The sequence below is a fragment of the Bactrocera neohumeralis genome, unplaced genomic scaffold (assembly GCF_024586455.1).
Source record: "Bactrocera neohumeralis isolate Rockhampton unplaced genomic scaffold, APGP_CSIRO_Bneo_wtdbg2-racon-allhic-juicebox.fasta_v2 ctg2210, whole genome shotgun sequence".
NCBI classification, from domain to species: Eukaryota; Metazoa; Arthropoda; class Insecta; order Diptera; family Tephritidae; genus Bactrocera; species Bactrocera neohumeralis.
In genome coordinates this window covers 30,235-46,251 of record NW_026090033.1, presented here as the reverse complement: position 1 = coordinate 46,251, position 16,017 = coordinate 30,235, and the positions used below count along the sequence as shown (strand labels likewise).

The 16,017-nt window shown below is 34.4% G+C and overlaps 1 pseudogene; it reads left to right on the top strand.

Annotated features, from left to right (window-relative positions):
• The first annotated feature begins 5,721 nt into the window (after nucleotides 1-5,721).
• On the top strand, nucleotides 5,722-5,812 carry LOC126766710 (small nucleolar RNA U3; annotated as a pseudogene).
• Nucleotides 5,813-16,017: the final 10,205 nt, after the last annotated feature.

Genomic DNA, 16,017 nt, shown 5'->3' with positions numbered 1-16,017 from the left:
AAAGTAGATGAAAATTTACATAATTCAATTACAGCTCTCGACCACCAAATAAAAATTAATAATTTCTTTTCGAACACGTTTACAAAATTAAAACAAATTATTGAAGACGAAAGAAATAATTCTTTAGTGTATCAAGAGAGAACAGACAAAATATTGATTCTTCATGAACAAACAATAAAGATAAACATTCTCAAAGACGCAGTAAACCAGATTCAGGAAAACATTATTTCAGCAAAAAATGGTATTTTTCACCCAAGCATTTTAACAAATGAAGAAATTTATAATTACAACATAGACCTCAACAAACTTCAATATATAAAATTATGCGCCTTGGAATATAAAGAAAATTTGTTAATGTTCGTAGTCAAAATCCCAAAAGAATTTCAATCGGTACAATTAAAAACTATTATTCCTATACCAAACACAGCAGGTAAAGAAATAACAGCAGAAATCGAAAATGTTTTTGAATACAAAAATGTCACTTATAAATTCGAAGAAGCTAAAACACTCAATGAACTACAAATTTCTAAACATTGCATCTACTTATTAAATTGTGAACTTATCAAAAATAGCATTACAGAAATTTTACAAATTGATGAAGAAACTATTTTAATAAAAATGCAAATGGCATAGAACTAAACCAGAACTGCGACAACAGAAAAATTAAGTTGAAAAACACTACATTGATTCATTATAATAACTGCACTATTAAGACCCTATACCAAACATTCTCAAATACTAAAATTTCATACAATCAGAGATTCTATTATCCAAACTATGATACTCACAATTTCACTAACAAAATTACAATTAACGACCTTGTATTTAAAAACGAAGAAAATTTAAAAGAAATTAATGAATTAAAATATCACAAAAATATCTCTCATATTGGAATATCAATTTTAAGTATTATTGTGATTATAATAATAATTTTAATATCTTGTAAAATTAAAAAAATTAAAAACAATACTATTCAAACTCAGGAGAGTTTTCCATTAAGGGAGGGAGGAGTTATGTGTACACTATCATCCCAACCAGACACCACACAACAAAATACTATAAATTGGACAAAATAAAAGATTAAAGAAAAACAAGTAAACATTACAAAAAATATAAGATAACAAGTAGAGATAAAGAACATAATGCAAATGTATACAAACATGTTTTGGTCCTTATGTTTGACTATAATGATAACCCAAACATTATCGGGTAAACCCCACAGTCATGTTTGTTTGCATTCAATAGAAAATAAGATTACATTTTACAAATATTGTATTCATAATGCAAATGCATACAAACATGTTTTGGTCCTTATGTTTGACTATAATGATAACCCAAACATTATCGGGTAAACCCCACAGTCATGTTTGTTTGCATTCAATAGAAAATAAGATTACATTTTACAAATATTGTATTTCATAAGAAAATAAACAAAACAAAGAAATAGATTAAGAAAATTGTAATCATTTTAGTAGTTATATAAGCAGAACATAACTTGAAACATCAGAGAATAAAATATAATGTCATAGAAACAACATCATTGGCATTTTTATTCCTCCGCTCGAACAAACCTAAAACTCGCGCACATAAAATTAGTACGTAAGCTAGACAGAAATAAATAAAGAAAACTCAGTCTAAGATTGGAGCTGAGCAAAGAAGTTCGGTGTATTTATTTCCAACCTTAGCACCAAAATTAAGATTGGAGCAGAGCAAAGAAGCTCAGTGTATTTATTTCCAATCTGAGCACCAAAACTGGCGACGAGGATAAACAGGCGACAAGTAAATTAAAATTAACAATTAATCCATTGAAAAGAGTTGATAATGCACTCTTAAATTAACAATTTCGGGAAGCTAATGAGAGCGTCGGCATTAATAAAGCAGCGGCAGTAACAGCAACTACAATAAAAGCAGCAGCAGTAACAGCAATTACAATAAAAGAATCAGCAGTAACAGCAACTACAATAAAAGCAACAGCATTTACAACAACATCAACAGCAGCAACAAAAGCAACAGCAGTAACAGCATTTACAACAACATTCACAGCAGTAACAAAAGCAACAGGAGCAACAGTACCAAACAGCAGGAAAAAATAAGAGTAAGAACAATATATATAAATATATTAAAGTTTTTTAGATTAAGTAAGAAAATACAACTACAAAGCAATGTGAAAAAAAAAAAAATTGTACAACAGTGTAAAACAAAAATTCTATCGGGCGTATACAGAGTGTTGCAAAATCGAAATAATGTTTCATTAAAACAGTGACTCCAAAACTGTAATGATAGAAGTGCTAATGTGTCTCGACTAAATTTCTTTTCAAACTGTTAGATAGGTGTCTTCACTACAAGAGTAGACAACACCTCTCAAACGGTCAACAAGATCAACTAAAATACCCAGTAGGAACTTTTTACATAAAACTAAGTTCAACCAACATAATTACGAATATTTTTTTTTGACTTGAAATAAAATTTGCTCAAAATGGAAGCATCCACCATACCATTTTTTCAACTCACTTTGAATTGCATTAATGGAATTTCAGAATTTGATGGACGAGATCCGAACCAATTAACGGACTTTATTAGGCAAATTGAAGACATATTACCCACAATACTAACTTTTGATGTAAGCAATCAAAAAATTTTATTTAATTTTCTGAAAGGAAGATGCGTAGGAAAAACTAGGGAAATAATCCACAGATACGGACAAGTTAGTGATTGGGAAACATTGAAACAAATACTTCTGAGCAATTGCGGGGAAAAGAGAAGCTCAGCAGAACTTATGGATGAGTTGAAAACTATCAGTCTTGACTCAACAATAGAAAATTATTATTTTAAAATAAATAAAATTAGGAATAAACTACATAATAGAATATTAGCGCATAATGATTTAAATTTCTCAACGAATGAAGTTAATAGGATAGCACTGAAAACATTTAAGGAACATCTCCCAGAACCAACTAAAACTATGATTATAGCAAGAGACCCGGATAGTCTAGAAAAGGCATACAAAATAATATTAGAAGCTAGACATCAAGGTTTTACAGCGCTAGGGCAACAAAGGAAAGATCCTAACCCAAATAGCTATCGTAGGACTAATTTTAGCGATAACGTTAATAATAGAACATTTTCCAGACCAAACCAAAATACAAATAAAATCCCCACTTATAACAGTAGTTATAATAGATATAACAATTATATGCCACAAAACAGGTATAACGGTGGCTATGTCCCAAGAAACGAAAATAACAATAACAACAATTATATGCCACAAAACAGGTATAACAGTGGCTATTTTCAAACGAATGTAGGTAATAATTATAACAGTGGCAACGGATCAAGCCAAACTAGAATGTCAAACCAGACAACAAACACAAATCATAACCAACAGGGAAATTTCAACCCACAGAGAAACTTTAATCAACAAAGAGACGGGAATCAAACGCGGAATTACAACCAATCAGGAAATTATAATCGGTCCGCAATAAACTAAATGGAATAAATATGGATATTGGCAATGCAAATACAAATTTTCAGTGGGATCCACAAAACAATTACCCTATATAATAATAGATACACACATAAGAAAGTTATATTTCATCATTGACACTGGAGCAGAGTTCAGTTTGACAGAACATTCTTTCACTTGCATTTTAACTTTTGAATAAACTACATCTTTTTGTCTTTTTGAGTTGAACATTCCAAAGCGTTTTTTCTTGGATTCGTGCAGTGCAAAAGTAAGATATCCAACAGTATGTAACATATATAACTTTTTCTTACTTCTCTTATTTTCTTTCGAATTATCTCTGATAAACAGGCTATTCTATATACGCTTTTTTCATACGTACTGTGGTTTTTAGTACCCTTTACATTCTCTGGCTCAGTCGCACGGTCGACTCCGTACGCAGCGGACGCTACCGATATTGAACATTTAGATTTTTCCATTGAACACATTTCAGATAGAGCACATTTTCTTTCTATCGATTAGGAGTTATTTTCAAAACTGCGCATAAATTACTTGATTAAACCTTGACAGTTTATTTTTATAGCAGTGTCACACTCTTTTTAAAACACCTATTTAAGTATTGTATGTATTTTTTTTATGAAAACTTCTATTCAATAAACTGTTCATACTAAAATCAAATTAATTCTTATTTATTTTACTTGAAAACCAAAACTTTCAAACAATTATGCCTAAAAAAAGGTCCCAGTTATCTCAACATAGCTCCCAAGCGAAATTAGAAAAGATTCGGCGTGTTGGAGAATCATCTTCAGAATATTCTGATCGACTCGAAAGTCAAAGAGAATATGCATCACAATCACGGTGCAGAGAAACTAGCGCCGAACGCTCGCAGCGACTTTCTGAGAATAGAGAGCGAACCTCGTAAGCTCGCGCAAGGGAAAGTAGCGCCGATCGTTCGATTCGTCAAAACATCAGATCGTCAGAGGTTCGCGAAATACAGTCGAGCGCAGAACGACGAAAATCGAACAAGAATTTCACAAACACAGGCAAGAGAGTGCAGTGTCGAACGCTCACTTCGCCTTGCAGAACAAAATAAACGATCTTCTCAGATTTACGAACGAGAGTCGAGCTCCGAACGTTCACAACGCCTTGCTGGAAACAGAGATAGAGACTCGCGGGCACGTGCCAGAGAATCTAGCACCGAACGCTCGCAGCGGCTTGCTGGACTAAGAGACAGAATCTCACAGACACGTGCCCGAGAGTCTAGCGGTGACCGCTCGCAACGACTTACGGCACAGAGAGAGAGACAACGTGCAGTAGCAATTAGAAGGCGTTATAGGATTTCAGCTCACAGCAATAGATCGGCATTCAGCTACGATCCACAAATTAACTACGCCGATCAAAACAGCATTCAAATTGGAGCGATGGATAAGATATGCCCTAAATGTTCCGAGAAAAAATGGAAAGACGAAGCAATTGGTATGTGTTGCGCTGCTGGAAAAGTAATACTTCCCAGTATCGTAGAGTCTCCAGAACCAATCAAAAGCCTTCTGACTATTATTATTTTTATTTTTTAATTTTTCATAATGGTATTTTTAATTTATTTTTTTCGAAATTATTACTTTTACTTATAATATTTTTATACGCGAATTTTTAGAGAATATTATTATTATTTAATATATTTATTTAATAATTTATTATTTACTAATTTTAAATCAATTATTGAAGTTATACTTCTTATACGAGTTCGGAAAAGGGAGCGATAGATTCAGGTTGCGCAACCTTGTCTGCGAAGATGTTCGAGCAGCAAGCGAAGCGGTGACAATCGGCGATCGTTTGTTCGTTTCTTTCGGCACAGCTCGGCTTTTCTACCAACAACACAATGTCGCCATGCTTATGCTGTTGTTGTTTTTATAGAACAATGTTTCAATTTTTGGTTGGTGACATATTCAATTAAAAATAAATTCTGTTGGGATTCGAACCTACGTGCTCGTCGTAACTTTTCAAGAGCTTACCACCAACACCACCATTGACACTTGTATTGCGTTGTCCTAATTATGGTTTGGTTATGCATGAAAGAAATATGCAATGGATCGCCGACTGTTTCCTCTTTCCTTGCTGCTGCTGCGCATATGTATGTTTGTATGCTTGTGCATTATTGAAGTTATGCTTCTTTTTCTTTCGTTTGTCTTTCATTTCTGCGAATTCTCAACTATTTTGCGTATATTTTGGTTGAAATACTCTGCGTTGGCCGTTGAAAAATTAAGGCTATACTTTACAGGATCATTTCTGCAGTTAGTCTTCATTTAAATTTTTTGGAAATCGATCCGCGATGACGAGGTACTTCTGAGTGGTGATTTTAATGAATAAATTCCAAGGTTTTACGCAAAAATAATGCGGTCAATAAGTACAGTACATTTCTTTCGTTTGTCTTTCATTTTGCGAATTCTCAACTATTTTATGTGACTTTATTTCTTTCGTCTCTCTTTTTTTTTGTGCGAATTCTTTGAATTTCCGAACGCGCACATGCGTATACTTACATTCATATGCATTCATATGAGCATGTGCAGATACACAAGATAGGATAGAAAGATGTATGCCTTTTAACATCGTATACTATACTAATAAATATTTTTCGTACTAATAGAAATTAAGTTTATCACAGCAATATTATGTATATGTACATATATTAGGTATATAGTCACATATTGACATATACTCCCTAGAAAAAATAAACAATATTCATTTCAAGATAGACTTCATATATGAACTCTATCTTGAAACGAATCAAGTTTGGTTACACATTTTTTGCTGAAAGCGCCCATACACGAGCACACAAGTGCGTTCGATCGGTATGTGTGCGCTTGCGGTTTATCGTGTGTGGGCTTGTTCGCGTACCGATCCATGTTCGCGAAAATGTTTGATTTTTTACGATCGGTGCGCGAACATGTTTATCGTGTATGGCGTTGTCGGCGCACGAAATCTCTTCTCTCGTGTCGCCGAACAGTGAAGATCGCGGACAATGGCAAGTGTTAAGGGGAGAGCTTGCTTTCGAGGCTTCAAAAAATCGATTTTTTTGATGATTTTTTTTGGGAGGGAAAGAAATAATTGATTCAAGCGAAATTTCTCGGCTTTATAGTTATATACTTGAACATCTTTCACAAATTTTTTGGATACGAAATCTTTGATATTCTGCCTTTCGGAAGCAATTGCCCGATGCATCTCGTATGTGCAGTTTTCGGACGGCGAACAGGATGCAGGTCGCAATTCCTATCGGAAACAAAAAATTCAAAGAGATTCATATTTTTTCTTAATTTATCTTCTAGTTAAACTAAGAAAATTCCAAAAAAAAGTGTAAAATTTAAAATTTTATTAAAAATTGAATAAATAGTGGCTTTTGATAAAAAAAAATTTAGTTTATGCTGTTTAAAAATATGTTAAAACTTGACTTTTCTTAATATTTTTTTAGTTTAAATAGAAGATAATTTTATGCCAATGATAATAAACTTTGCTCTAATTCCATACGACGTTTAGTTTTTTTCTATCCTGCTCGCCAATTAAGAATAATCGTAAAAATGAAAAACCGAGAAATCACGCTTCAAAGTTTTCGCTTTTTGCCTAAGCGCTCATACATACATATAGTGTAAGAAAAATAAACGTTGGAATAACTTATTATCGATATACAAAGAAATATATAAACGTGCTACATTAGAAATAAATTCGAAGAAATGTTCCGCTTGCCTGTCGCACATGTTAACTCTGTGAAAAACGAACGCAAAATGGATTTGTGTGTCGTGTATGGGCAAACGAATTCACACCGATCGAACGCACTTGTGTGCCCGTGTATGGGCTCTATGACCAAGCAAATTCCTCATGCATGCAAATATATGTACATATGTATGTGTTTTATATGTAACAAGATAAGTGCCTGCGCGCACATAAAATTAGTACGTAAGCTAGACAGAAATAAATAAAGAAAACTCAGTCTAATATTGGAGCTGAGCAAAGAAGTTCGGTGTATTTATTTCCAACCTTAGCACCAAAATTAAGATTGGAGCAGAGCAAAGAAGCTCAGTGTATTTATTTCCAATCTGAGCACCAAAACTGGCGACGAGGATAAACAGGCGACAAGTAAATTAAAATTAACAATTAATTCATTGGAAAAGAGTTGATAATGCACTCTTAAATTAACAATTTCGGGAAGCTAATGAGAGCGTCGGCATTAATAAAGCAGCGGCAGTAACAGCAACTACAATAAAGGCAGCAGCAGTAACAGCAATTACAATAAAAGAATCAGCAGTAACAGCATTTACAACAACATCAACAGCAGCAACAAAAGCAGCAGCAGTAACAGCAACTACAATAAAAGCAACAGCAGTAACAGCATTTACAACAACATCAACAGCAGCAACAAAAGCAACAGCAGTAACAGCATTTACAACAACATTCACAGCAGTAACAAAAGCAACAGGAGCAACAGTACCAAACAGCAGGAAAAAATAAGAGTAAGAACAATATATATAAATATATTAAAGTTTTTTAGATTAAGTAAGAAAATACAACTACAAAGCAATGTGAAAAAAAAAAAATTGTACAACAGTGTAAAACAAAAATTCTATCGGGCGTATACAGAGTGTTGCAAAATCGAAATAATGTTTCATTAAAACAGTGACTCCAAAACTGTAATGATAGAAGTGCTAATGTGTCTCGACTAAATTTCTTTTCAAACTGTTAGATAGGTGTCTTCACTACAAGAGTAGACAACACCTCTCAAACGGTCAACAAGATCAACTAAAATACCCAGTAGGAACTTTTTACATAAAACTAAGTTCAACCAACATAATTACGAATATTTTTTTTTTGACTTGAAATAAAATTTGCTCAAAATGGAAGCATCCACCATACCATTTTTTCAACTCACTTTGAATTGCATTAATGGAATTTCAGAATTTGATGGACGAGATCCGAACCAATTAACGGACTTTATTAGGCAAATTGAAGACATATTACCCACAATACTAACTTTTGATGTAAGCAATCAAAAAATTTTATTTAATTTTCTGAAAGGAAGATGCGTAGGAAAAACTAGGGAAATAATCCACAGATACGGACAAGTTAGTGATTGGGAAACATTGAAACAAATACTTCTGAGCAATTGCGGGGAAAAGAGAAGCTCAGCAGAACTTATGGATGAGTTGAAAACCATCAGTCTTGACTCAACAATAGAAAATTATTATTTTAAAATAAATAAAATTAGGAATAAACTACATAATAGAATATTAGCGCATAATGATTTAAATTTCTCAACGAATGAAGTTAATAGGATAGCACTGAAAACATTTAAGGAACATCTCCCAGAACCAACTAAAACTATGATTATAGCAAGAGACCCGGATAGTCTAGAAAAGGCATACAAAATAATATTAGAAGCTAGACATCAAGGTTTTACAGCGCTAGGGCAACAAAGGAAAGATCCTAACCCAAATAGCTATCGTAGGACTAATTTTAGCGATAACGTTAATAATAGAACATTTTCCAGACCAAACCAAAATACAAATAAAATCCCCACTTATAACAGTAGTTATAATAGATATAACAATTATATGCCACAAAACAGGTATAACGGTGGCTATGTCCCAAGAAACGAAAATAACAATAACAACAATTATATGCCACAAAACAGGTATAACAGTGGCTATTTTCAAACGAATGTAGGTAATAATTATAACAGTGGCAACGGATCAAGCCAAACTAGAATGTCAAACCAGACAACAAACACAAATCATAACCAACAGGCAAATTTCAACCCACAGAGAAACTTTAATCAACAAAGAGACGGGAATCAAACGCGGAATTACAACCAATCAGGAAATTATAATCGGTCCGCAATAAACTAAATGGAATAAATATGGATATTGGCAATGCAAATACAAATTTTCAGTGGGATCCACAAAACAATTACCCTATATAATAATAGATACACACATAAGAAAGTTATATTTCATCATTGACACTGGAGCAGAGTTCAGTTTGACAGAACATTCTTTCACTTGCATTTTAACTTTTGAATAAACTACATCTTTTTGTCTTTTTGAGTTGAACATTCCAAAGCGTTTTTTCTTGGATTCGTGCAGTGCAAAAGTAAGATATCCAACAGTATGTAACATATATAACTTTTTCTTACTTCTCTTATTTTCTTTCGAATTATCTCTGATAAACAGGCTATTCTATATACGCTTTTTTCATACGTACTGTGGTTTTTAGTACCCTTTACATTCTCTGGCTCAGTCGCACGGTCGACTCCGTACGCAGCGGACGCTACCGATATTGAACATTTAGATTTTTCCATTGAACACATTTCAGATAGAGCACATTTTCTTTCTATCGATTAGGAGTTATTTTCAAAACTGCGCATAAATTACTTGATTAAACCTTGACAGTTTATTTTTATAGCAGTGTCACACTCTTTTTAAAACACCTATTTAAGTATTGTATGTATTTTTTTTATGAAAACTTCTATTCAATAAACTGTTCATACTAAAATCAAATTAATTCTTATTTATTTTACTTGAAAACCAAAACTTTCAAACAATTATGCCTAAAAAAAGGTCCCAGTTATCTCAACATAGCTCCCAAGCGAAATTAGAAAAGATTCGGCGTGTTGGAGAATCATCTTCAGAATATTCTGATCGACTCGAAAGTCAAAGAGAATATGCATCACAATCACGGTGCAGAGAAACTAGCGCCGAACGCTCGCAGCGACTTTCTGAGAATAGAGAGCGAACCTCGTAAGCTCGCGCAAGGGAAAGTAGCGCCGATCGTTCGATTCGTCAAAACATCAGATCGTCAGAGGTTCGCGAAATACAGTCGAGCGCAGAACGACGAAAATCGAACAAGAATTTCACAAACACAGGCAAGAGAGTGCAGTGTCGAACGCTCACTTCGCCTTGCAGAACAAAATAAACGATCTTCTCAGATTTACGAACGAGAGTCGAGCTCCGAACGTTCACAACGCCTTGCTGGAAACAGAGATAGAGACTCGCGGTCACGTGCCAGAGAATCTAGCACCGAACGCTCGCAGCGGCTTGCTGGACTGAGAGACAGAATCTCACAGACACGTGCCCGAGAGTCTAGCGGTGACCGCTCGCAACGATTTACGGCACAGAGAGAGAGACAACGTGCAGTAGCAATTAGAAGGCGTTATAGGATTTCAGCTCACAGCAATAGATCGGCATTCAGCTACGATCCACAAATTAACTACGCCGATCAAAACAGCATTCAAATTGGAGCGATGGATAAGATATGCCCTAAATGTTCCGCGAAAAAATGGAAAGACGAAGCAATTGGTATGTGTTGCGCTGCTGGAAAAGTAATACTTCCCAGTATCGTAGAGTCTCCAGAACCAATCAAAAGCCTTCTGACTATTATTATTTTTATTTTTTAATTTTTCATAATGGTATTTTTAATTTATTTTTTTCGAAATTATTACTTTTACTTATAATATTTTTATACGCGAATTTTTAGAGAATATTATTATTATTTAATATATTTATTTAATAATTTATTATTTACTTATTTTAAATCAATTATTGAAGTTATACTTCTTATACGAGTTCGGAAAAGGGAGCGATAGATTCAGGTTGCGCAACCTTGTCTGCGAAGATGTTCGAGCAGCAAGCGAAGCGGTGACAATCGGCGATCGTTTGTTCGTTTCTTTCGGCACAGCTCGGCTTTTCTACCAACAACACAATGTCGCCATGCTTATGCTGTTGTTGTTTTTATAGAACAATGTTTCAATTTTTGGTTGGTGACATATTCAATTAAAAATAAATTCTGTTGGGATTCGAACCTACGTGCTCGTCGTAACTTTTCAAGAGCTTACCACCAACACCACCATTGACACTTGTATTGCGTTGTCCTAATTATGGTTTGGTTATGCATGAAAGAAATATGCAATGGATCGCCGATTGTTACCTCTTTCCTTGCTGCTGCTGCGCATATGTATGTTTGCATGCTTGTACATTATTGAAGTTATGCTTCTTTTTCTTTCGTTTGTCTTTCGTTTTTGCGAATTCTCAACTATTTTGCGTATATTTTGGTTGAAATACTCTGCGTTGGCCGTTGAAAAATTAAGTAGTCACATATTGACATATACTCCCTAGAAAAAATAAACAATATTCATTTCAAGATAGACTTCATATATGAACTCTATCTTGAAACGAATCAAGTTTGGTTACACATTTTTGCTGACCAAGCAAATTCCTCATGCATGCAAATATATGTACATATGTATGTGTTTTATATGTAACAAGATAAGTGCCTGCGCGCACATAAAATTAGTACGTAAGCTAGACAGAAATAAATAAAGAAAACTCAGTCTAAGATTGGAGCTGAGCAAAGAAGTTCGGTGTATTTATTTCCAACCTTAGCACCAAAATTAAGATTGGAGCAGAGCAAAGAAGCTCAGTGTATTTATTTCCAATCTGAGCACCAAAACTGGCGACGAGGATAAACAGGCGACAAGTAAATTAAAATTAACAATTAATTCATTGGAAAAGAGTTGATAATGCACTCTTAAATTAACAATTTCGGGAAGCTAATGAGAGCGTCGGCATTAATAAAGCAGCGGCAGTAACAGCAACTACAATAAAAGCAGCAGCAGTAACAGCAATTACAATAAAAGAATCAGCAGTAACAGCATTTACAACAACATCAACAGCAGCAACAAAAGCAGCAGCAGTAACAGCAACTACAATAAAAGCAACAGCAGTAACAGCATTTACAACAACATCAACAGCAGCAACAAAAGCGGCAGCAGTAACAGCAACAAAAGCAACAGCAGTAACAGCATTTACAACAACATTCACAGCAGTAACAAAAGCAACAGTAGCAACAGTACCAAACAGCAGGAAAAAATAAGAGTAAGAACAATATATATAAATATATTAAAGTTTTTTAGATTAAGTAAGAAAATACAACTACAAAGCAATGTGAAAAAAAAAAATTATTGTACAACAGTGTAAAACAAAAATTCTATCGGGCGTATACAGAGTGTTGCAAAATCGAAATAATGTTTCATTAAAACAGTGACTCCAAAACTGTAATGATAGAAGTGCTAATGTGTCTCGACTAAATTTCTTTTCAAACTGTTAGATAGGTGTCTTCACTACAAGAGTAGACAACACCTCTCAAACGGTCAACAAGATCAACTAAAATACCCAGTAGGAACTTTTTACATAAAACTAAGTTCAACCAACATAATTACGAATATTTTTTTTTTTTTTTTTTGACTTGAAATAAAATTTGCTCAAAATGGAAGCATCCACCATACCATTTTTTCAACTCACTTTGAATTGCATTAATGGAATTTCAGAATTTGATGGACGAGATCCGAACCAATTAACGGACTTTATTAGGCAAATTGAAGACATATTACCCACAATACTAACTTTTGATGTAAGCAATCAAAAAATTTTATTTAATTTTCTGAAAGGAAGATGCGTAGGAAAAACTAGGGAAATAATCCACAGATACGGACAAGTTAGTGATTGGGAAACATTGAAACAAATACTTCTGAGCAATTGCGGGGAAAAGAGAAGCTCAGCAGAACTTATGGATGAGTTGAAAACCATCAGTCTTGACTCAACAATAGAAAATTATTATTTTAAAATAAATAAAATTAGGAATAAACTACATAATAGAATATTAGCGCATAATGATTTAAATTTCTCAACGAATGAAGTTAATAGGATAGCACTGAAAACATTTAAGGAACATCTCCCAGAACCAACTAAAACTATGATTATAGCAAGAGACCCGGATAGTCTAGAAAAGGCATACAAAATAATATTAGAAGCTAGACATCAAGGTTTCACAGCGCTAGGGCAACAAAGGAAAGATCCTAACCCAAATAGCTATCGTAGGACTAATTTTAGCGATAACGTTAATAATAGAACATTTTCCAGACCAAACCAAAATACAAATAAAATCCCCACTTATAACAGTAGTTATAATAGATATAACAATTATATGCCACAAAACAGGTATAACGGTGGCTATGTCCCAAGAAACGAAAATAACAATAACAACAATTATATGCCACAAAACAGGTATAACAGTGGCTATTTTCAAAGGAATGTAGGTAATAATTATAACAGTGGCAACGGATCAAGCCAAACTAGAATGTCAAACCAGACAACAAACACAAATCATAACCAACAGGGAAATTTCAACCCACAGAGAAACTTTAATCAACAAAGAGACGGGAATCAAACGCGGAATTACAACCAATCAGGAAATTATAATCGGTCCGCAATAAACTAAATGGAATAAATATGGATATTGGCAATGCAAATACAAATTTTCAGTGGGATCCACAAAACAATTACCCTATATAATAATAGATACACACATAAGAAAGTTATATTTCATCATTGACACTGGAGCAGAGTTCAGTTTGACAGAACATTCTTTCACTTGCATTTTAACTTTTGAATAAACTACATCTTTTTGTCTTTTTGAGTTGAACATTCCAAAGCGTTTTTTCTTGGATTCGTGCAGTGCAAAAGTAAGATATCCAACAGTATGTAACATATATAACTTTTTCTTACTTCTCTTATTTTCTTTCGAATTATCTCTGATAAACAGGCTATTCTATATACGCTTTTTTCATACGTACTGTGGTTTTTAGTACCCTTTACATTCTCTGGCTCAGTCGCACGGTCGACTCCGTACGCAGCGGACGCTACCGATATTGAACATTTAGATTTTTCCATTGAACACATTTCAGATAGAGCACATTTTCTTTCTATCGATTAGGAATTATATTTTCAAAACTGCGCATAAATTACTTGATTAAACCTTGACAGTTTATTTTTATAGCAGTGTCACACTCTTTTTAAAACACCTATTTAAGTATTGTATGTATTTTTTTTATGAAAACTTCTATTCAATAAACTGTTCATACTAAAATCAAATTAATTCTTATTTATTTTACTTGAAAACCAAAACTTTCAAACAATTATGCCTAAAAAAAAGGTCCCAGTTATCTCAACATAGCTCCCAAGCGAAATTAGAAAAGATTCGGCGTGTTGGAGAATCATCTTCAGAATATTCTGATCGACTCGAAAGTCAAAGAGAATATGCATCACAATCACGGTGCAGAGAAACTAGCGCCGAACGCTCGCAGCGACTTTCTGAGAATAGAGAGCGAACCTCGTAAGCTCGCGCAAGGGAAAGTAGCGCCGATCGTTCGATTCGTCAAAACATCAGATCGTCAGAGGTTCGCGAAATACAGTCGAGCGCAGAACGACGAAAATCGAACAAGAATTTCACAAACACAGGCAAGAGAGTGCAGTGTCGAACGCTCACTTCGCCTTGCAGAACAAAATAAACGATCTTCTCAGATTTACGAACGAGAGTCGAGCTCCGAACGTTCACAACGCCTTGCTGGAAACAGAGATAGAGACTCGCGGTCACGTGCCAGAGAATCTAGCACCGAACGCTCGCAGCGGCTTGCTGGACTGAGAGACAGAATCTCACAGACACGTGCCCGAGAGTCTAGCGGTGACCGCTCGCAACGACTTACGGCACAGAGAGAGAGACAACGTGCAGTAGCAATTAGAAGGCGTTATAGGATTTCAGCTCACAGCAATAGATCGGCATTCAGCTACGATCCACAAATTAACTACGCCGATCAAAACAGCATTCAAATTGGAGCGATGGATAAGATATGCCCTAAATGTTCCGAGAAAAAATGGAAAGACGAAGCAATTGGTATGTGTTGCGCTGCTGGAAAAGTAATACTTCCCAGTATCGTAGAGTCTCCAGAACCAATCAAAAGCCTTCTGACTATTATTATTTTTATTTTTTAATTTTTCATAATGGTATTTTTAATTTATTTTTTTCGAAATTATTACTTTTACTTATAATATTTTTATACGCGAATTTTTAGAGAATATTATTATTATTTAATATATTTATTTAATAATTTATTATTTACTTATTTTAAATCAATTATTGAAGTTATACTTCTTATACGAGTTCGGAAAAGGGAGCGATAGATTCAGGTTGCGCAACCTTGTCTGCGAAGATGTTCGAGCAGCAAGCGAAGCGGTGACAATCGGCGATCGTTTGTTCGTTTCTTTCGGCACAGCTCGGCTTTTCTACCAACAACACAATGTCGCCATGCTTATGCTGTTGTTGTTTTTATAGAACAATGTTTCAATTTTTGGTTGGTGACATATTCAATTAAAAATAAATTCTGTTGGGATTCGAACCTACGTGCTCGTCGTAACTTTTCAAGAGCTTACCACCAACACCACCATTGACACTTGTATTGCGTTGTCCTAATTATGGTTTGGTTATGCATGAAAGAAATATGCAATGGATCGCCGACTGTTTCCTCTTTCCTTGCTGCTGCTGCGCATATGTATGTTTGTATGCTTGTGCATTATTGAAGTTATGCTTCTTTTTCTTTCGTTTGTCTTTCATTTCTGCGAATTCTCAACTATTTTGCGTATATTTTGGTTGAAATACTCTGCGTTGGCCGTTGAAAAATT